The sequence below is a fragment of the Hyaena hyaena genome, unplaced genomic scaffold (assembly GCF_003009895.1).
Source record: "Hyaena hyaena isolate Hyena2069 unplaced genomic scaffold, ASM300989v1 scaffold_1362, whole genome shotgun sequence".
NCBI lineage: Eukaryota > Metazoa > Chordata > Mammalia > Carnivora > Hyaenidae > Hyaena > Hyaena hyaena.
In genome coordinates, this window is record NW_024081995.1 from 158647 (window position 1) to 180852 (window position 22206).

Genomic DNA, 22206 nt, shown 5'->3' on the forward strand with positions numbered 1-22206 from the left:
ACATATATATGTAGCTTTTTTTCCCAGTGAACTCAGTGGTCTTGAATACCCAATGAAAAATGTTTCTATTATCTTTGCCTGTTTGCATTTCAAAAACTATAAGAATGTATTGATTTTTGAGACAATTATTGGGGGCTTATAGAACTTATCCTCCTGCTTGGATATGACTTTTAGAATTAAAGGGTTCATTAGATGTCCCAAGGGGAGTTTTCATATTCCAGAACAGAAAAGGGATACCATGGGTTATGCAAATGGTTCTGTCAAATGTGATGTAAAGTACTGGGTGAAATTGACAATTGCAGTCAAATATCTGAAGGTGTGATCTACATGAGACTATCTTTAGAATATTCAGGAATCCTGATAAGCTGCATTTTCCAATTTTCTTTATATTTCCTGGCTTATATTTGATACTTGATTGTACATCAATTAAGCTACTGTACCTGGTAGAATTCAACCCCTCCCATGCACAGGGGGCAAAACAAAGATATTTTGAGGCATTTACCATGTAACTGAGAAAATGAGCCTCGCATAGATGAAACAATTAGAAAATTGTTGAACCACGCAGTGAGTGACTAATCAGTAATGGAAAGGATAGATCAGTGTGAAATGTTAATAGCAGGTGATGACTTCATGAAAGAGAAAAAAAAATTAAGTAAGTGTTGGTATTTAAATAGAGAGGATAATGGGTTTGGGTGGTACATTTCAGTATGGGAAAACAACACAAGAAGAGGCAGAGAATTAAAACAGATGGTGTGAGCCCCCTTAATTAAGATGGAAGTGAGAAATGAGGAATAGTGGGAATGATATGGACAGACAAGAAGAAACTACTTTCCGGAAGTTTTAAGTCAGCCAATGAGATCTGAGACTGATACAATAAGTATTAGGAAGCCTATAGAATACATTTTTAAGAGTGATGTGGCATTTATAAATGGGCTATTTCTGTAGTATTACCCTGATAGCATATGCCAATGCATCCAGGTTCTCAGGTCTTTGGTTTTGAGTGAAGTACATGGCAACAAAGAGAAAACATGCATAAAATGATTGTGGAATTCTCAGTATCCTTTGGAGAATGTTGTGGAAGATGGGAATGGGAATGATACAAGATAAATGGAGTTAGGAAAATATCATGGGAACCAAAAAAATAGGAAATGTGCATTCTGGAAACTACATGTTAGTAACTTTCACATCCATTTCTTAGAAGTTTCAGAATTAATTTTTAAATGTTCACCCTGTAAACAATTTAAAAAAAAATACATGAGCATTGAATCCTTCATAGGTTCACTAAAAACAAGTGACAGCAGATGTGAGATATTTTAATTTTTAATAGCATTACTGTGCTACTAGGTGTTAATCTTCTGTTCTAGGAAAGGGTCTGATATGGTAGGTGCTTCATAAACAAATGGTGCATGGCTGCTTAAATACATAGATCAGAGGAACAGATTTGTCAAAATCTCTGGCAGTATTATGGGGAAAAGACAAAGAAGTGTGTTGAAAATGATTTTATAGTAAGCTTGGTTCCTTCCTTGGTGATTAGTCATAGTGTTTTGATTAACACACTGATTCCAACTGTAATATATTCAGTGCCAGCACCCAGGCTGTGTTCTTGTCCCATCTCCCCAACACTTCTATTAAAAGTTCCCAAGTTGCTAAAAAATCAAGTGCATCTTATATTTGAATGGGTAACAGGTTGCAAAGTTTGGCTATACATTTGTTGACAGGTTCGGATTAAAAACAAATCTAAATGGCCTCCAAGATAGTTAACTGTATAACCTGAATTAATGAATGTGATTGGGCCAGAACAGAGAGGGTAGATAGAGCTTTACTGCAGCAAAGGAACAGCCCAGAAATTTGTCCCTCAGGTCTGGGACCTAATTAATTATGTAACAGCTTTTCTCTTCCTGGAGGTGGAGGTGGAGAACCCAAACTTGGCCCCTATTAATCTGGCACCATGACTTGTTGCCAAAAGGTCCATTTTAGTCCCTGTTCATCTATTAAGTGGAGTTGCTCTCCATTCAGAGTTAATTGCTATATAAATAATTGAAGTTCCCCCAAGTGAAGATTAATAGAAGGAAGCTCTAGCAGAACCCCCTCCCATTAGCCATAAGAAGGCAAAAGGTATGAATTGATTAAATACAAATGAGAACCTGGAGCACTGGCTCCAGCCACTCCTTTTCTATCCCTCTGTGGACAAGTGCTAGTTCTAGGTACCCTTCAGTAGGGGACCGTTCTGTCATGGTGCTCCAAGAAACCTGTCTTTTTCTGATGGGATAGCACTGCGTCATCCTCAGACCTCTTCTTCCTTATTGATAGCCCACAATTATATTACCAGGCAGACAGTTTATTCAAATGTTCTTACTTTCCCAGTAGTAACTGACTGTGTCATTCTTGGGATCTTTCCTCTATAACATTTTCTTTCTGATTCCCTTGTAGATGTTCTGAGTCACCTACTATTATGACTTGTCTCTACCTGTCCTTGAGAAACATCTCAGACCTCTACTCAGAAACTCATTCCCTTAGACCAAGTCTATCCAGCCTCTCTCTCTCTCTCTCTCTCTCTCTCTCTCTCTCTCTCTCTCAGGGTTTTATGGGATGAATAGTTATCTAACCTAAAGAAGTAAATTAATGAAATATCCACCACCCCCCTAACCACACACACACACACACACACCCCTACTCCAGCATGCTCTGCTTTAAGAAGAACAATGATGCGCCTCTGTGTGGCAAAATTCTACATAGTCTTACAGGGGGCACCTTGACAAACTAGCACCTTAATAAACTATGCAGTGAAGGTGGGGGTTGGGGGTGACAGCATCTCAAATGTGGCACATGGTGTGTACTCCGTAAATACCTGTCAAATAAATGAATTATAATTCCCATTCATCCAGTCCCTCTACCAGTATGAGCTATGACTAATGTCCTCACTGATTTTCCCAACAATCATGTACACCAAGATAAGTCATAATTTTTTTTCAGAAAGTTGTCTCATATGAGAGCATTTTTATCTTACCCGTTTTGAAACAATAACCAAGAAATAATTTTTCTAAAGCTTTTGACTATTTTGGGAGCTGAATTTAAATTTCAAGATCCATACCACATTCAGAAGGCATAGCCTCCTCTTTTTGCCCCTAATGGAAAGAATGCTGAGGCTTCCAGTCTATCCTGCCAGTCCAATAATAGAAACCATTTGCAATGCTCTGTTATGTGCCAGTTACTTCATAAGGTGCTTTACATACATTATTGATTTAATCTTCAAACAGGGCTGCCTGGGTGGCTCAGTTGGTTAAGTATCTGACTTTGGTTCAGGTCATGATCTCATGTTTTGTGGGTTCAATCCCCACATCAGGCTCTGTAGTGACAGCAAAGAGCCTGGAGCCTACTTTGGATTCTGTCTCCCTCTCTCTCTGCCCCTCCCCTGCTTGCACTCTCTCTCTCTCTCTTTCTCAAAATAATAAATAAACATTAAAAAAATAAAAAATAACAAAAATCTTTGAAACAACCCAGTTAGGTAGCTATTGTCCTCATTTTAAAGATGAGGAAATGTACTTGTAAATGCTGTGCCTGAGATCTCAAAACCAGGTATGCAACAAATCCGGGTTTACATCAAGTGATCTAACATTTTGGTCTTCCTAAAAGAGCACTGGAGCCAATCAGGGTGGTTGGATTCAATCCTGGCTTTGCCACTTACCATCTGTGAATTTGGCCAACCTATGGAACCTCAATGTACCTCAATTTTATCATGAGTAAAATATGGAAGGTAATATATTTATTCACAGGATTAACCTAGGATTCAGTTACTTAGTTCATGTAAAATATTTAGAATAAAGCTTGGAACATACTAAGCATGTAATATATCTTAAAGATTATTCAAATTTTTGTCAAACTAGTGTTCAACATTTTTGTAATTTAGCAATTAATAGTTTAATAATTCTTTGTTTAGATGACTTCTTGAAAGGGCCACTTAATAAACTAAACTCCCTAAGAACCGAGTCCCTCAGGAGTTTTCAAAACCTAGAGGATCACTCAGCGAATGTTGGACACACAGTTAACACTTAAGAATGAAGATGAAAAATCCAATCTATTACTCTTTCCAAACAATGCCTTTTTTACATTTGTGAGAAATTTTATAGTTTACAATGTGATTCACAGATTTAAAAAGGAAAACCTCCACAAAACCTTTACCACCATCTATGTCACGTTATCCTGCATATCACAGCTAAGAAAGCCAAGCTTCAGGATTGCCACCAGATGAAACAAATCAAGATTTGCTTTTATCACGTAATAAGGAATGCAAAGCCATGTGGTGACTGGCATGGTTTTTCCGGCTTGATGAGGTGAGGTTTGTCTCCGCTGTCATTTTTTTTTTTCCTTATGGCCATAACATAGCCACTTCATTGCTGGCCAGGATGTTAGCATTTGAGGTGAAGAGAAGAGGAAAGTTTTACATGGGCCTGATTGTTCACTGTCCTTTTATGCGAAGGAAGAAACACTTCTCTAGGGGCCTCCTAATGCCCCAGAAAACTTTCCTTACATGATATGGGTCAAAAGTACATTGTATGGCAGCCCCTCATTGCAGAAAAGAAAAACTTGGGAGAGGAAATAGCTTGGCCCTCTCACCTACAAAGTGAGTAGTAGCAAGGGGCAAGGTGGTGGTAATAGCTTTAAGCTTTCGATAGTGTCCGCTAAAAACCACTTTTAATACTATTACTACTACTCTTGCTATCCCTACTACTGCTACTACTAGGCATTTGCCCTAACAAGTAGAGTATACTCATCTGTTGTTCCTCTGGTTTGTCAAGAAACAAGAAATGAGAAGATTCTTTCTAGCACTGATGAAGAAAAGTCCATATTTGAAGGTGAAGATGAGCATCTTTAATCCCATGGTTGCCTTTTGACAGAAGACATTGATGACTAGCATTGGGGCCTTTAAAAACACTCAACTCCTAAGCTTATATTCAGTCAGTAGCCCAGAGTTGTAGCTTGTGTGTCTATGAGCTCCTGGTTATGTGATAACTGGAAATACGCATGCTTTGAAATAATAAGCTCAGATGAAGCTCAGATGACAATGTCTGAAAGATTCTGTTGGCTTAGATGGGGCTTGAATGGTGCCTAAGCAGGAGAAGGACAGAATAAATACAAACCAAGTTGGAGCATTCCCAGTCACATATCTTTCATCCAAAAGTGGGTTTCTGGGAAGTGAGTAGAGCCTATGGCGCCTTTCTCACCAAATATGAATACCCTTCTAACATCAATTCTGGTGGCAGGACCCAGCAAGTACAAAGGAGGCGAAAGTAATTGAAATCTTTCTGAATTTCACAAATACAACAAACTTAACCCGAAGAATTAAGTGAATATAGGCTGGCATTTGCCCAAAGGATGGACTTCAAGTCACTCTTGCCTTATCCATCAGCTCTTTCCTCTCACAAACCCTGCCTGCCCCATCCCATATCTCCAGGGAGATGATTATATGAATGTGGTCTGTTTGGAGCAGTGAACTGAGCCCAGGACACCAGAGAAGTCAGGAAGCTAGAAGGGAGGAGTGTGATGGAACTGAATCGAGTCTGGCTTCATATCCAAGCTGGCATGAGCAGGTAGCTCTGATCATTTTGAACCTAATGTCCCCTGGGAATTCTGTAACCACTCTCCTGATTGTGCCCCAACCCAATAATTGGAAAGCCAAGACTGGATTTTGGAAATGGGCAACGGAAGAGAACTTTTCTATTTATTGAATGTTTGGGAATGTAAGAAGTGGAGAAAACACGCAGAATCACCCTTTTTTTTTTTTTTTTTTTTTGCAAAGTTAGAAGGCCGCTGGCAGTGTGTTTGCCTCACAGCTATTGTGCTCGCAGACCCAGCTGAGCTAGACCCACTGCGCTGTGTCTTTAGCATACATCTGAAAGTATTTGCAAATGTTTGGCACTTGGGAAAATGATTTTGAGCCAAGTACATTTTCTCAACATAAAATGAGAGAAAGACAGACAGACAGACAGACAGAGACACAAAGCTGCTTATTCAGATGACAGGGAACTTCATCTGATCTGCTTCATTTATACTTACCTCATCAAGATGAGTTAGTGTTGGGCTCTTTACTGTGCAAAAGGCAGTGAGTTTCCAAGGACATTCCTTTTCCTAGAGAATAGGCCAGCTGTGACAGGATGATGTTTTAGGATATTGGTCCCAAAGCTAAGATTCACAAAGTTTGGCTGAAGGCTAAACCTATTCTCCTCTGCTCATTATCAAACAGTTACACTGCATGCAGTTGGCCATTTAGCTGCCTCCTAACACCTTGCATTGCCATCTTACAAATGCTGCTGCTTTGTTGAAACACCTGCAGAGTTTCTTGGCTTATTAGCACCATTTGATCACACAACAGGAGTAAGGGAGGCTCATTTGCCTCTTGGCAAAACAGGTGAGGATGAACTGAGGGCTGGGTTGCCCCTTCCCTTAGCATGGCAGTCTTGTTGGTGAGGGAGCTTCCCTGCCATCAGCAGAAAGAAGTGGGGATCAGCAGCCTGAAGCAAGAGGAAGTCTACCACGTAGCTGCATAGTCTATTACTAGTAGACTAGATACTAGCTTAACTAGGATTTCCTTTTACCTTGTCAATGCTACCCTTGGATATTGCTCTTCTTTCCTCTTGATTTTTTTTTCCCCTTGGAATAATATTCATTCTGGAACAATTTAATTCTAAGTCAGAGGTAGCTTTATGATTTTGGCAGGAGGCAGCGGGAAGAAAATAGGATATTGGAAATAAGCATGATATTTGTGTCTTGAAGAGACACTGCCTAGAGCAGTGGTTGTTTGACATTTTGGTTTCAGGACTCCTGTACACACTCTAAAAAGTTACTGAGGATCTCATAGAACTTTTGTGTGATATGTGATACATACATAAAACACAGACATTTGAGCATATAGTATTCCAAAACAAGACCATGAAGGTTAGAAACTTTTTGTTGTATTTCCAAAAAAAAAATTAAAGAAGTTAACTTTTAGATTTCAAAATATTGATGCATTAGATAACATTAGGGGTCACAAATGCTATAGCTAGTATACACAAAGATAGCTGGTAAGAGTGCAGTAGAAGTAATGAGAAAAGACTGAGTTTATGTCTGAAAACACACTTTTCAAAACACTATTTCTCACATACCCTTTGCCTTCACACATGCATCGCCTTTCCCATTATAAACATCCTCCACAAGGGTGGTAGACGTGTTATAATTAATGTATCTGCACTGACACGTCAAAATTACCAAAGTCCATAGTTTATATTAGGGTTCAGCCTTGGTGCTGTTCATTCGATGGGTTTGGGCAAAACAAAATGAAGATCCTCAAGCTCTACCTCTTCAGGCTCCCTTTCCGCTCCCCGGCTTTCTGCCCCCCACCCCCAGCCCTTGGGAACCACTAATCTGTATCCATAGTTTTGCTTTTTCCAGAATGTCATATTGTTGGACTCATATAGAATAGAGCTTTTTCAGACTGGCTTCTTTCTCTTAGTAGTATGCATTTAAGTTTCTTCCTTGCTTTTTCATGCCTTGATAGCTCATTTCTTTTTATTGCCGAATAATATCCCATTGTCTGGCTGTACCACAATTTGTTTATCTATTCACCTACTAAAGGGCATCTTGGATACTTCTAAATTTTGGCAATTATGAATAAAGCTGTCATAAATATCCACGTATCCGTATTTATCTAAATACCCATAAAACCTTTCCGTGTGCACATAAGTTTCAACTCCTTTGAGTAATATACCAAGGAGCACAATTGCTGGATCATAATGTTTAGTTTTGCAAAAATGACCAAACTGCTTTCCATAATGATGGGACAGTTTGCTTTCTTACCAGCAATGAATGAGAGCTCCTGTTGCTCCATACTCTGTCCAAAATTTGGTGCTGTCTGTGTTCCAGACCTTGGGCTTTCTAATGCTAAGTCATGGTACCTCATCTTTGTTTTACTTTGTATTTCCCTGACAAAGAATTATGTAGAAAATCTTTTCATATCCTTACTTTCTGTCTGTATATTTTCTTTGGTGAGGTGCCTGTGAAGGTCTCTGGCCCATTTTCTAATTGGATTGTTGTAGAGTTTTAAGAGTTTCTGTATATTTTGGATAATAGTTCTTTATCACATGTATCTTTTGCAAATATTTTCTCTCAGTCTGTGGCTTTTCTTCTCATTCTGTTAACATGATATTTTGTAGAGCAGAAGTTGTTAAATTCAGTGAAGTCCATTTATTTTTAAACGGGCCTGCCTTTGATGTATCTAAAAAGTCACTGTCATACCTAAGGTCATTAAGTGTTTCTCCAATTTTACTTCCTGGAAACTTTATAGTTTTGCATTTTACATTTCGGTTTGTGACCCATTTAGAGTTAATTTTTACAATGGATACAAAGTCTGTCTATCTATCTATCTATCTATCTATCTATCTATCTATCTATCTATATTTTTAATGTGGATGTCTGTTTGTTCCAACACCATGTGTTGAAAAGATACTTTATTGACTTCACTCCTTTATCAAAGATCAGTTGACTATATTTATGTGGGTCCATTTCTAGGCTCACTATTCTTTTACACTAATCTACTTCTATATTCTTTGACTAATGTCTTGACTACTTTAGCTTAACAGTAATTCTTCAAGTCTAATACTGTCAGTCCTCCAACTTTGTTCTTCTCCTTCAAGACAGTGCTAGCTATTCTGGTTCTTTTGACTTCCATATAAACTTTAGAATCAGTTTGTGTACATCCACAAAATATCCTTCTGGGATTTTAATGGGATTGCACTGAATCTATAGATATGCTGGGAAGAATGGACACCTTGAAAATATTGAGTCTTCCTATCCATCAACATGGAATCTCTCTCCACTAAAACTGACATTTATTCTTTGAAATTACTACCTTAAGAAATACTGGAATATATGGGCACACATTCTAGTAATCATAAGAACGATGGCATCATCATCACTCTCTATGTGCCTTCTGGAAAATTCCACCACATACTCATCAGACAAAGAGAGTGAAAAGTTAAAAAAAACATTTTAGTATACTTGTAAAAAATAGTTTTGATCTCACAAGCCTTCTACATGGGTCTTGGGAACCTTCCAAATTGATCATCTGTTGAGCATTGTTGGATTACAAGACAAATGCCCTGAGTTTGAATCTGAGATACACTGCTAACTAGAAGAGGGGCTATGAAGAAGTTAGTTAACTTCTCCATTTCATTATGTGTAACATCAGATAATAAATATTAGAATGTGAATGTTGAATTTGTCTTACTTTGGAAAATTAACTGCAACTTCTCTCCCTTCCCCTTCCATTTGTTGTATTGAAAAGACTCTAGCATGTGGGAGGCAATGGTCGCCTGCTTCTCATCACTCCAACCACTTTAAAGGAATTCTGGGCAACTAATTGGCACTACCCTCTAGTAAAAGTGGACCATTTTTCCTCCTGTTGGTATTGTGGCACAAATGATACTACAAGATTTATTTTTTAAAAAAAGGAAAGAAAAAGAAACAAGAGCTTTTTGTCTGTGAGGATAAAGGTGATAAAATGGTAGGACACTGAAAAAGGGCTGGTTGGGAGTCATCAGGCCTAAGAAAAGCAGTTAGGGACCCTGCTTTGGTTGCTACAGCAAGTGACCTTTTATTGTTTCTAATTTTCTTTAATATACTTCTATATATAGACTTTAGAAAAGTAAATGTGTGTGGGGGAGGGTGTGTGTACCAGATGAGACTGGAATATCTTATGTTAAAAAAAAAAAAGGGGGAAGTGCATATAAAGAATGATGAGTACATCTCGGGTGCCTGGGTGGTTCAGTTGGTTAAGCATATGGCTCTTGATTTTGGCTCAGGTCACGGTATCACAGTTTGTGAGATCAAGCCCTGTATCAGGCTTTGCACTGACAATGTGGAGCCTGCTTGGGATTCTCTCTCTCCTCCCCTCCCCTACTTGTGCATTCTCTCTCTCTCTCTCTCTCAAAATAAATAAACATTAAAAAAAAGAAAAAGAATGATGAAGACATGTTAAAGGAACACAAGAGCTAGTTTGAAGGGGACCTCCACTGGCCAACAGCGACCATTTGAATATCGAGATAAATAAGGATAGTAAGATGTTATAACTCATTAGATAACATAAGACTTATTGAGTTCCAGGTATGGATATATGTAGAAGAAGGGGAGGCTCTCTCTTGCAGTAGAAGACCAACTAACAACTGTTTAAGGAACAGTGGAATTAGGTATCATAGTTGGTCAATGTTAATTTCCTGATTTTGATAATTTTACAGTGGGTATGCAGACAATGTCTTGTTTTTAGAAAATATACTATATAGTATTTCAGGGAATGGGGAGTGAGAGAGAGAAAGAGAGAATGAAATAGAAAGAGAGAGAGAAAGGAGAAAGAATGCAACTCGGAAGGGCTTGGGGATCTAGAACTTTTTGCATTATGCTTGTAACTTTTCTCTATAAGTCTGAAATGATATCAATTTTTTCAGAACTAAAAACATTAAATACCTCATCGTAAACTATAGGATATGTGATATATAAAAATTTGTCATAAATTTGACATAAGGACTGCTGATTAACATTTAAATACCAAAATCAGATGCTGAGTTAACATTTGAAATATTCAAATAAGAAATTCATCTCTAGAAATGGCTACACATCAGTAGTTTTGATCAATCCAGAGGTACAGCTAATCAGCATAATGCCTATTAAATTTTATTATAATTAATATAAGCAGTGGTCAAGATATATGGATTGGCTAGAAATACTCTAGAGTACTTTCACTCTCTCATAAACAGAGTATAAGAATCTAGTTAGCTCTAAGGCCTTCACTCAATTTAAGAGGACCCCAAGCTGAGGAGTCCAAACAAGTCCATACAATCGCCTCCCACTGCAAGTTTTTTGTTGTTTATCTTCAAGTAGAAATTTAGCTAAATCCTGTCAACCAATGGATGGCTCATCTACATCTGGTGACCCTTTCAGGCAACAACTTAAAGACATCCATAACCCTTGAGCTTATAACATACATTGAATAACTGTCCTTGTCCCCACTTGCTGATGAATATTGCTTTGATCTGAGGTTGGCTTTAAGGAAAACACACCATCTGTATTATACCACCCTAGGAGAAGGGAGTTTTCTAAGGCTACCATAACAAAATAGCACAGACTGGGTGGTTTTAACAATAAAAATTAAATTTCTCATAGTTCTGGAGGCTCTAAGTCCAAGATTAAGGTGCTAGCATGGTTGTTTTCTTCCGTGGCTTTTCTCTTTGGCTTGCAAAGGGCCACCTTCTTGACATGTCCTCACAGAGTCTTTCCTCTGTGTGTCCCTGGTGTCTCTTTTTGTTTTTATAGATACCCCAGTCACATGGATGAGGGCCCCAACCTAATGGGCTCATTTTACCTTAGTCATCTCTTTAAAGGCTTTGTCTTTAAACATGATCACATTCTGAGGCACTGAGGTTGGGACTTCAATCTATGAATTCGAGAGCAGTAAGAGACATATCTTAACCTGTAACGTACTTAGAATCCAAACATTCCTTTAATTGTTAGAGGCTCTACATATGTATCAGAAAGCCCTAATAATTGTGAATAAAAAAAAAAGGGGGGGCTTAAGTCAGTTCCAGCATCCCTTTACCAGAGGCATGAGACAGTAAATCTTCCAGTAAGAGCCACTGAGGCACCAAACTTTCCAAACTAGTGCCTGATAGGCATAGGACTCAGATACTAACCAAAACTCTCCTGAGTCATTTCTAAATACACTGTACATAGTATACAATCTGCAAATGTTCCAAAATACCAATAAATGCAATGGGCAATAGAAATTCATGGGGTGTCTGGGTGACTCAGTCAGTTAAGTGTCTGGCTTCGGCTCAGGTCATGATCTTTCAGTTTATGAGTTTGAGCCCTGCTTTGGGCTCTGTGCTGACAGCTCAGAGCCTGGAGCCTGCTTCAGATTCATTCTCTCTCTCTCTCTCTCTCTTTCTCTCCATTCCCTGTTCACACTCTGTCTCTCTCTCTCAAAAATAAACAAACATAAAAAAAGTTTTTAAAAGAAATTCGTGAAAACTTTCTTAAAATATGTGTGGGAACTAGGAAACAGATTTGCTCAAGACTTCCAAGCTGAGGGAGCATTTAACAAACACTGTCATTACAAACACTGACTTTATGGAATTCCTGATGATTAACATCCCTGGTACACAGTTAATGAATCAGTGACACTCCATAGATGCTAATGTTATACAGGAAAGCTATTTAGCCCTCATTCTTTATGCCTAAAACTCGCCAGATCATCCTGTGGTCTCCCTAAAAATAAGTTACCATTTATAGAATTGATGGCGAAATTTAGTTTAACAATAGATGCAATCAATATTGGTGCATACATTTGGAACAGTCAGGAGGTTTTTGAATGTAAAGTTCTTGATATCTCAAAATGAACAAGCTGATGAGTTTCTTGGTTATGTTTAAAGATGTGTGATATTCTGTGAAGATTGAACATAATGGATATAAGCAACAAGTAACCCAGGTGAGATATTAGAAAATGCTTCTCAGGGGTGCCTGGGTGGCTTAGTCAGTTAAGCGTCTGACTTTTGCTTAGGTCATGATCTCACAGTTCGTGGGTTCGAGTCCCGCGTCGGGCTCTGTGCTGACTGCCAGCTCAAAGCCTGGAGCCTGTTTCAGTCTGTCACTCCCTCTCTCTCTGACCCTCCCCTGCTCACGCTGTCTCTTTCTCTCTCTCCTAGAAATAAATAAAACATTAAAAAAAAAAAAAAGAAAATGCTTCTCAATCTTGCCTAATAATATCACTTATAAGAGAAAAGTTTTAGGTAGTACTTTTGGTTATTAATTAGAAACCCACAGGAATAAAACTTACTGAGACTTATGTAATATACAATACTAATATATAGACTTTTATGCATATATTCTGATAGAAAAAGTTCAATTTCTCATAAAATATACATCAAATGTATGGGAGACTCTTTTCCATGGCTCTTAAAGAAGAAAGCACATTCCTTAACCTAACGTCATTCATGTTCATCATTCCTTATGAATTCATGGCTGAGATCCTGGCTTTCAATTTTCAGTGGCGGACACATTCAATCCCAGCTTCAAGATACTTTAAATTTCTTTGTTTGGTTTTGCTTTTTGGAAAAAGTGACTCTAGTTAGATTTGGGGTGGGTTATGGCCTTCCTCCACCCCTACCCCATGTTTTACTTTTTCTTTTGAGATGCAGAAGAAAAGTCCATCACAAAATTTCTCTTCAAGACATCATAGTTGCTGGTGCTGCTTCCTTTCTGGGGGCTAGCCAGAACCATTTTTGTCTACCACCACAGCCATCTTTAGCTCCCAGTCCTGTGGCACTCACTCCACAAGCTTTGGGTGTTCGGGCTTCGTCACTGAGACCTGTGGTTGACATGGAGATGAGCTGCCCAGGTGAGCCTTCAAGGAAAGATTTATTGACATGGTTCAGGGAGTGCAGTTAGTGGACTAGTGTCATGAGCCTCCTGCCGTGGGCTCCTTCAGGGTCTGTCAGCTCACAGGACCGCCTCCCTGCACATTTCACCCCTCTGTTGACAGCCCACGTTGGTGACTGAGTGAAGTGCTGGCATCCAGTCCTGGCCATTTTAGCCCAAAGTGGGGACACTGGCAGGCAAGTTTCTCTCCAGAGCCCCACTCTGGGAGACTACAAATCTCTTGGGCCACAAAGCAGTTAGACTTCTTTCTCTGGCCAGTCCTGCTTCTGCTCTGTTCTTTTCACAGGTCTCAAGACCTACAAAAAACACATCTTTCACCCGAACTTCCATTCAGGATCTGTTTCTAGAGAACCTCACTGGTGGCAGCTTCTCTTTCTATCTGATCATCTTCTGTCTTACTTGTCTTGCCTTCCCACATTTCCTGAAGCACTGGACAGAGAATATCTAGTAATAGCCATCAAGTTAGTATCTAATTTGTATAGAGCTTTTAAAATGTACATGCTTTTCACATGTAACTTCCTTTTTTCATATTTATTCCATCAATAAACACAGAAGGGCGAGAGATTCTTCCTGCTGGCAAAAAGCCAACATTCAACAGTCAGGCCAGTACCACCTAACTCAAGGGCATTGGGGACATTTTATAGATTCTGAGGGGTTTTACCCAAAATGCCAAAGGGCAAGTTGTAAGCTAGAGCCCACTCTGGTTCTGAACTGTGGTCAAGGAAGAACAGAATACTGAGAAGACTGTAAAGGAAGACAGAAGGCAGGTTGAGGGAAATGTACGCATCATTTTTTTCCCCTCCACTTTCCCAGGAGAAAATTCACAGTGAAATTCCAGCATCAGGAGACTTGTTTATGACAACACAATGGCCTCTAAAGAAAAGCACTAAAATATTTATCAAAGGAAATATTTTTTCCCATAGATATTCTTTCCTACGTTGGTCATTGCAGCCAGACACCTGTCTCTAATTCTCAAAGCACTGCCACCGTTCAGTATTACCACGTGGGTTAATCTCCACACATGTGGGCTGAATCTGTGTTTTAAGAGACCAGGACCATCTGACACATATGAGGAAGTGACATGCGTTTTATACGAGGCTTAAATTCCTATGAAGGAATGGCTGGCTTTGTCCTTGATCTGTTCACCGAACTCTTTTCAATATTAATGTGCTATTTAAAAATGCATCATTTACCTCCAAAGTAGCTCGGTGGGCGGCATTAGAGCCCACGGGCAAGCTATGAGGCCAGGAGTGAAGCAGCTGATTGCTGTTTATCACACACTACTGCCGGCTCCCAAGGGTCAAAACTTCAAGTGCAAGTTGGCAGAGAAGAGGGGTTTCCATCTATTCCCTGGTGCTGAAACTTTTAAGATTAGTGTGACCTAAGCCACCTAATTCTTGGCAAGATACTAATATAATAATACTTATTTTTTTAAGGTCAAAACTTTGGATTTCCTTCATTAGCGCCATCCCCTGCGTCTCCAATTAGACTACACCTTCATGGCTTCTTTTCTAACCATCATAACTGTGTTTTCTAGCAGGTTCAAAGTACTCTTTTTGTTTCTACAGAGGCAACACACTGAAAGACACATTTCCAGTCGAATTTATGGACTGCTTCTATTCCCACCTTCATCCCGTGCTGCTAAAAAATATAGGATTAGACTAGCGCCAGACAGATGCTATAACTACTGTTGGAAAGAAATATAGATTTTAGTTGGGAAGCTATAGACAGCAAGATAGAACCATGAAAATGTGAGCTGAGTGGTTGAGCTTTAACTCAGCAGAAATAACTTGTTCTACTTAGTGTCTGTTATTCTCAAATGGTAAATCTTAGAGAAAACAGTGCTAGAGAAAGTGAAACCAGAGGTTTATTATGAAAATGAGCACAGAACTGAAGACATGTTACGAGTCCCATATAATTGCCTGACAAGGGCATAGCTAATCCAGTACAGGAGCAGGCTAAAGCCAGCAACCGGATTCAGCACAATTTGATCTGTTATCTTCCCCCAAATATTCTTGTACTGTTTTGTTTCGGGGTGTTTCCATCTCCCTCTGACATAAACAGTGCCCAGAAATCTTGTTGTTTTATTGAGTAGGGAGAAAGGAAAAACGTTTTGTTTATCATAGTACATGGTTATTCTTCCCTGTCTGTAGACTAAGCAGATGTTTTCTTCAAAAAGTAGGAAGATGGCTAAGCCTACATCAGAGCAAGGCTGTTCATTCATTCTTGTATTCATTTATTCACTGATAAAGCATTTATTGAGCCTTCACTACCGGGGCTGAGGTTATAAAATGAAATAGAGACTCAGTTCCTTAATCTGCCCCATTGCTTGTGTAAAAGCTCTGGTGGCTCACAACAGCCACATTATTTACTCCTCCCTGAACCCATGATTTTTCCATGTGACCTTGGAGTTGCCTCTCCCTCTCACTGGGCCCAGCCATGTGGCTTGTTTGGCTGAAATGATCATTGCAAATATGAGCAGCCAGAGGCTTGAGAAAGCTTGTATACTTGAGCTTGTTCATTTTTTTTAACTTAATTGAGGAATAATTGACAAATATTATATATGTACATATATGTACATATATAATTATATATACACAGATTATATATACACATATATGTATATATATGTATATATGTATAATATATAATATATAATTTATATATTATATAAAGATATTATATATGTGTGTGTGTATATATATATATATAAAGATATAATATCTTTAAAGTGGACAATGTAGGGGCATTTGACTCGGCATTACCCTTTTCATCTAATTTAGATATTATTTAGAAAGATTGAAAAAAATGTTGACAATGCCAAATTGGCAAATTTGAAACTACATTTTAACTAGATTTAAAAATAATGAATTTCCTGTTAAAAACATAAAGATGTATCCCAATTTCTCACCTATTCAGTATTTGTGATATTTTAACCTTTGGCTATTTACAAATTTTTCTTGATAATTCATTTGTCACTTTCAGGGCTTGAATAGCTACACTATTAGCTATTAAAAGAAAAGCAGTAAAAGTATAAAATGTAGAAAAAAGTAGAAAAAAAAGAAAGCCCAGGAGTTTCCAAAAAATACCCAGGTTCTCTTTCTGCCTAAGCCCCTTATTAGTATGGGCTACTATTGGCCTAGTCACCTCACCTCTCTGAGCCTTGGTTGTCTCCCCTGCCTGGCTCAGAGGTGAGGAATACACACACAAAGAGCTTAATACAATGTCTGGCAAATAGTAAACACTCAAAATTTAATAGCTATCTGACCTATCCACTCCCTGACTAATCATTAGTAGTGTCACATCCAAGGTGGGCTGGGGTGGGGAATCCTTGGCAAATTCTCAGAACCATTCCATTTAATATGTATGGAAGTGGACTCTTGGAAAAACCACATAAAAGCAAAGAAAGCAAAGTTGCAACCCTGGTATCTCCCACAGGACTTTATCTCCGTGTCAGAACGGGATGCCAGGAAGAGGCTTCATCGTGTGCTGAGATGCTCCAGGAAGGGTGTTGGAGGCATGAAGAGCTTCAGCATCTGCTCCACAGAAAATGGCTTATGTTTAAAAATAGATATCTGTGTGTGTGTGTTGTGTCTCGAAGCCAGCAGAAGATAGCTTCAGAGTCTTCTCCTGTGCCTTAGGCATTTGTACTCAGAAGTGTGGAGGAGGTCATGGGTATTACAAAGGCATCTGTTTAAGAAGTTATGGAGGGGGGTGCAATCTGGGAAGGCAACTTGGTCAGGACGAAGTTCAAAATTATGATGTGTAGGTGGAGAAATTCTAGCACGGATCTAAATCAGTTTTTCATCCTAACAGTTCTTTGGGATTTGTGGGTATGGGTTAACATTTGGCCACCTGGGCTGGGCCATAAAATTATATTCCAAAAATTGTACACAATTCCAAAAAAGTAATAGCACACAAATCTAAAATCCAAAACCTGGAGTTACTTCTGAAAACTGGTGTCTCAAAATCTTTCACTGTGAAACAAAAATGGAAGGAATTAATTAATACTTTTTTTTTTTTTTTGGTGGGAGGGGGGTAACAATTCAAGTTACTCCAGGGTACTTCATATTATTTACATGGAAGTAGAAATAGAAAGAGCCCCAACTCTTGGTGCCTATTGTTCATATCAAACTGCATGAGGGATGCTACCTTAAGGAATTAAAATAATCACTAAGAAGTGACAGAAAACATGCACTCACAATTATTTCTATAACTCGGCAACACATTGGACACTGTACTAGTTACCTAGGGCTACAATGACAGATTACCATAAAATGAGTGGTTAAAACATCAGAAGTTTATTGGTTCACAGTTTTAGAGGCCAAAAGTCCTATATCAGGTGGTCAGCAGTGGTATGTTCCCTCCAGAGGCTCTAAGGAAGAATCCTTCTTAGCATCTTCCTAGCTTCTAGTGGCTTCCAGGAATTCTTGGTTCCTCATCTTATAGTTGCATCAATCTGGTCTCTTCCCATGGCTGCCCTCCTTCTGTGTGCCTCTGGATCTGAGTGTCTTCTCCTCTTTTTATAAGGACAACAGTCATATTAAGATTTAGGACACACTCTAATCCAGCAGGGTCTCTTCTTAATGTAACTAATGACAGCTGCCAAGACTGTTTCTAAACAAGGTCACTATCTGAGGTTCTGGTAAACATGAGTTTTGGGGAACACTCTTCCCCCCCGTCCAGACACCAACATCAAGATAACATACGGCAGTCTTTCTGTCTTGCTTGGAGAAGTCAGTCAATATTCCTCAAGCGCAGGGCACTGTTTGCAGTATTAATAGGTTATACTGGAGAGCCAAGCACGTTGCTCTGGATACGAAACTAGCCTCTGGTTTGTTTTTCTGTTTTTGTTTTCTTTTTCCCTCCTCCTCCTTCCGCTTCTTTTGTAGACTGTACTGACATCATTCAACTTTGAATTTGATAGAAAGAAAACAAACAACAAACCCCAATATTTAGCCAGAGATATAGACACTTACTGTTTATCATGTCTCAAAATACCAGCCAAAGCAAAGTTTTGATGGAGAAGAACACATGTAATAGATACTTTTCCTCATTTTTTTCAATTCCAGTCATATTGTGATGTTTATCTTATTACCGAAGAATTTGCCAGATAATAGAGAAAAAAGAGATAGAGGAAAGATTGAACAAAGTTAAATTAAGCGATGAAAAAAATAATCTTCAAGTCAACATTTATACGCATGCACACACAAACACACACACACACACACACACACACACAATTTATCTGGCTGAGTTATTTGATAAAAATAATTTGTACTGAATGTGCCTGCTTCCTTCCCACCTGTGGTCCAGACTCAGTGGTCCTGAGTTCAGTTCTCAGCTCCACCACTCTATGCCTATGATTTATCAGCCTTTCTGTCTCTCTAAAATGCAGATAATTATATGGGTCCTATCTATCTTCCAAATTCATTGTGAAGATTAAATATGATAACGAAAATGAGAGGAATTTGAATTCTAAGAGAAAAATGTTCTTATGACTGCCAAAATTATTATTCGATCCACTTGAAAACTTAATAGATATTCTTGGCAAAGCCTAAGATTTATTGTCTCCTCCAGCCTTGTAACAGTGGCTCCCATTTATGGAGCAGTTGCTAGAAAACACCATGTGAGTGCTTTATATAAATTATTCCTAATTCTCACAGTGACTCTGCAAAATCAACTTTATCTCCCCTATTTTACAGAGACGTTATTGAGGAGGAAAATGACTCCGTGAGCTCTACCTGGTCAACTCCAACTTGAGCCTGAAAGTTACACAATTTCCAAGTGTCAGGCCAGGACTCTCTGCCAAAGACAAGTTCGTTTCCCTTCCTCTCCCCTCCACTAAGATTCTCCTGGGATTTTTTCATACACACTCGTCTGCATTGCCTTCTCTCTCCTCCATACCAAGGGTATTGAGTAAATTAGTCATTTGGTTTAAAAAAAATAAGTCAACCTCAACCATTATTAGATGGCACTTGGGCTTAATCAAAAGAAATGTTTGAGAGAATTTTTCGGTTTTTATCTGCTTATTAGTGAGCACTGAGTTTCTGTGCAGATGGAATTAAAATGAACCAACAGTGTTCTCTACACAGTCTTGTGAATCTAAGTACAACAATTTTCCTGTTTAGTCTTCGGCTGAGTGCTGGGGCTCAGTGATGGCAATCGAGGGTTTTCCACTTGCTCCTCTGGTCCGGTTCAGCTGAGACCCAGACCACTCAGGGACAACGGGGGCCTGCCAAGCTCATCTGCCCCCTCCACCGCTGGCAGTGGAGTGCGCTGACGTGAGGCTGTACCGGACATGGAGTTCAGGAAGATAGCACTGATTCCTAATGAGTTTTTAGCCTCTCCTTTCAAATTTTCTGTTTTGCTAATGCTCTACAATGTATCTAATTTATTAGTTCAGTTGTAGATGTACCGGAAGTGTGTGCTCAAAAAATCTTCACTGATTTGGGATAAGACTCACAAAACTGTTCAGAAACCACTGCCCCAGAGCAGGAGAGGCATTTAGCCCCAACACTGGCTTGTATCTGAGTCTGTAGGACCCCTGGTATGACCTGTTTTCTTTATAACCTCTGCGACAGTAACAGTTCTTTGGGGGAAGTCGGATAATGACACTAACACTTCATTTTTTTCTTCCTTCTGATCGTGTGTTACGTTTTTACCCACAAAAATGAATTAATGTGTTTGTCCCAAACACCCCATTCTTCATGGCCTCGCTCTGGCAGTCCCGGGACAAAGGCGACGTATCTAAATGGGAGGGAGAGGTGATGACAATCAGGTAGGAGCTCGGCTTCATCTGGCCTTTTTCACAGAGCAAGCAGCACCCCTAGCACAGAATCACAGACGCTCGGAGCTGGAGGAAAACCAGATAACACCGAAAAATTCACTCCAGCAATTATTTCTGATTAAGCCTATTTGGCATCTAATAATGATGGAGATGAATGCATTTAAAGCAAATGACTAATTTTTAATGCTCACTTTTCCAGTGAGTGACCGTTGGGACTCCTCGGGTGACCCTCAGTCACCTTGGATTCACCTTAATTTCCTAAACAGGCATGCAGATTCCGTTCATTATGCAGGAAGCTCTTTTTGCCGCGGTGAGCATTGTCTCACCTCCTCTTGACTTCTGTTAATCTGACAGCCACACAGTCCCGTCTTGGGGAATACTGCAAAGCATCTCCAATTCAATAGCATTTCTGTGGTCGAGGGGTTTTATGTAATTACAGAAGTTCTGTAGTTGATTTGAATGTTATATCCCTGTTGTGGAATTATGTTTGGACTTCATCCTAAAGGACCAGGAAGGGCTTGTGTTTGTTTTGTTTGAACATTTCTTATCACAGAACTATGCTGGAGACAAACCCCAATGACACAAACACTCAAAAGCCACCTTCAGATGTAATATTGATTTATAAAACAACAGTGCACAGTTGCCAGGCTCCACTCTTGAATGCAGAGGGTCTTCAATTCCCAACAAATGACTGGCATTTCTACCAATTTACAAATTAGAGTTTCCTCTGACTATCTCACAGTTCTTAATATTCCAGTCACCTTCCTCTTCAGCCTTCCCTCTTGAAATATGTGCGTGGGGAGGAGGGGGCAGCGAGAAAGTAGAGCATTTGTAAAATTGGAGTTAAAAAAATCTAGATCAACTTTTATCCTTAGGCAAATTATGCACAGAGTTAAATTAAACCACTATATGTACTTGTAGATTGAAGAATCAGAGGTGGAGGAGGGGTCAGAGACACTGAGATCAAAGTTTCTGTTCTTTGAACAAAATCCCTTTGAAAAGCCCCCATGCCACCTATTCTGCTTGTTAATGTTTTGACTGGGAGTGTCTAGCGGTGTCAGCAGCAGCGGCATATTTTTAATACCATAGTCTTAAAATTTTCTGTATGCAACTAGCTCTACTTAGCAAAGCACCAGATCCTTTGCCAGCTCTGTTATAGGTCTCTTAGGGGAATATTTTTGTTAATTGCAAATATTTGATTGACAAACATAGGATGCAATTAGCAGTCAGGCACAGTAGGAATGTGCAGTGAACTGGATCCCTGAACCAACGGATCTCAACTCTCTCAGCTTGATCTAAAATCGACTAGAGCATTTCAACCATATGTTTGCCTCAAACTTCCTCTTTCCCGTGAACGCTGTTATTTCCCCAAACTCGCTTCTTTTCACATTGGTTCACCAAGGGAGCTAATTCCTCTCTGATCAAGCCAAATAAAGAAAGAAAATTCTTCACAAGTTTCAGTCTGGTGGGGCTCTTTGACCATGGCGGCAAAATTAATGTGGACAAGATTATACATGCCAGTATCCCTTTCCAAAGCCCTGGGTGAAAAAAGAATCTGACCTCTTTTGAATTCAACCCCCCCCCACCCCCAAAGCTATTTAAAACAACTTGGCACTATCTGATTATCTTTATCAATTACATTGTGCTGCTTTCTATCTACAGCAAGATGAGTCCTTTCGTTGTTTTAGTGCAATACATAAAGTTCTCTTTTTAAAACAGACCAGTCATTATTAAAGGTACTCCTTATGCCACAAATCAGTTGGAGGTGCTGGAAAGTCTTACAATATCAGATATTCTGTACCCCCTCCTCCTCAGGGAATTAATTAAAACTCACTTAAAACTTACAGAATTCGGGGGGAAGGAGAACCTCAAAGCCTTAAATGCTGGCTTGAAAAGTCTTAAGAAAATTTAAGCTGTTTTCCTACCTCTGTGATGTACAACACAGAAAGGTGAAA

The 22206-nt window shown here is 39.2% G+C and overlaps 1 long non-coding RNA gene across 2 annotated transcripts in view; it reads left to right on the top strand.

The window, feature by feature from the left end:
- The window catches only part of LOC120225268, a 154995-nt gene extending 133300 nt beyond the window's left edge, over window positions 1-21695 (top strand). For both annotated transcript variants that reach the window (XR_005526773.1, XR_005526774.1), the window contains one exon: window positions 19167-21695. This is a non-coding gene — a long non-coding RNA (uncharacterized LOC120225268). The remainder of the gene's footprint in view (window positions 1-19166) is intronic.
- Window positions 21696-22206: the final 511 nt, after the last annotated feature.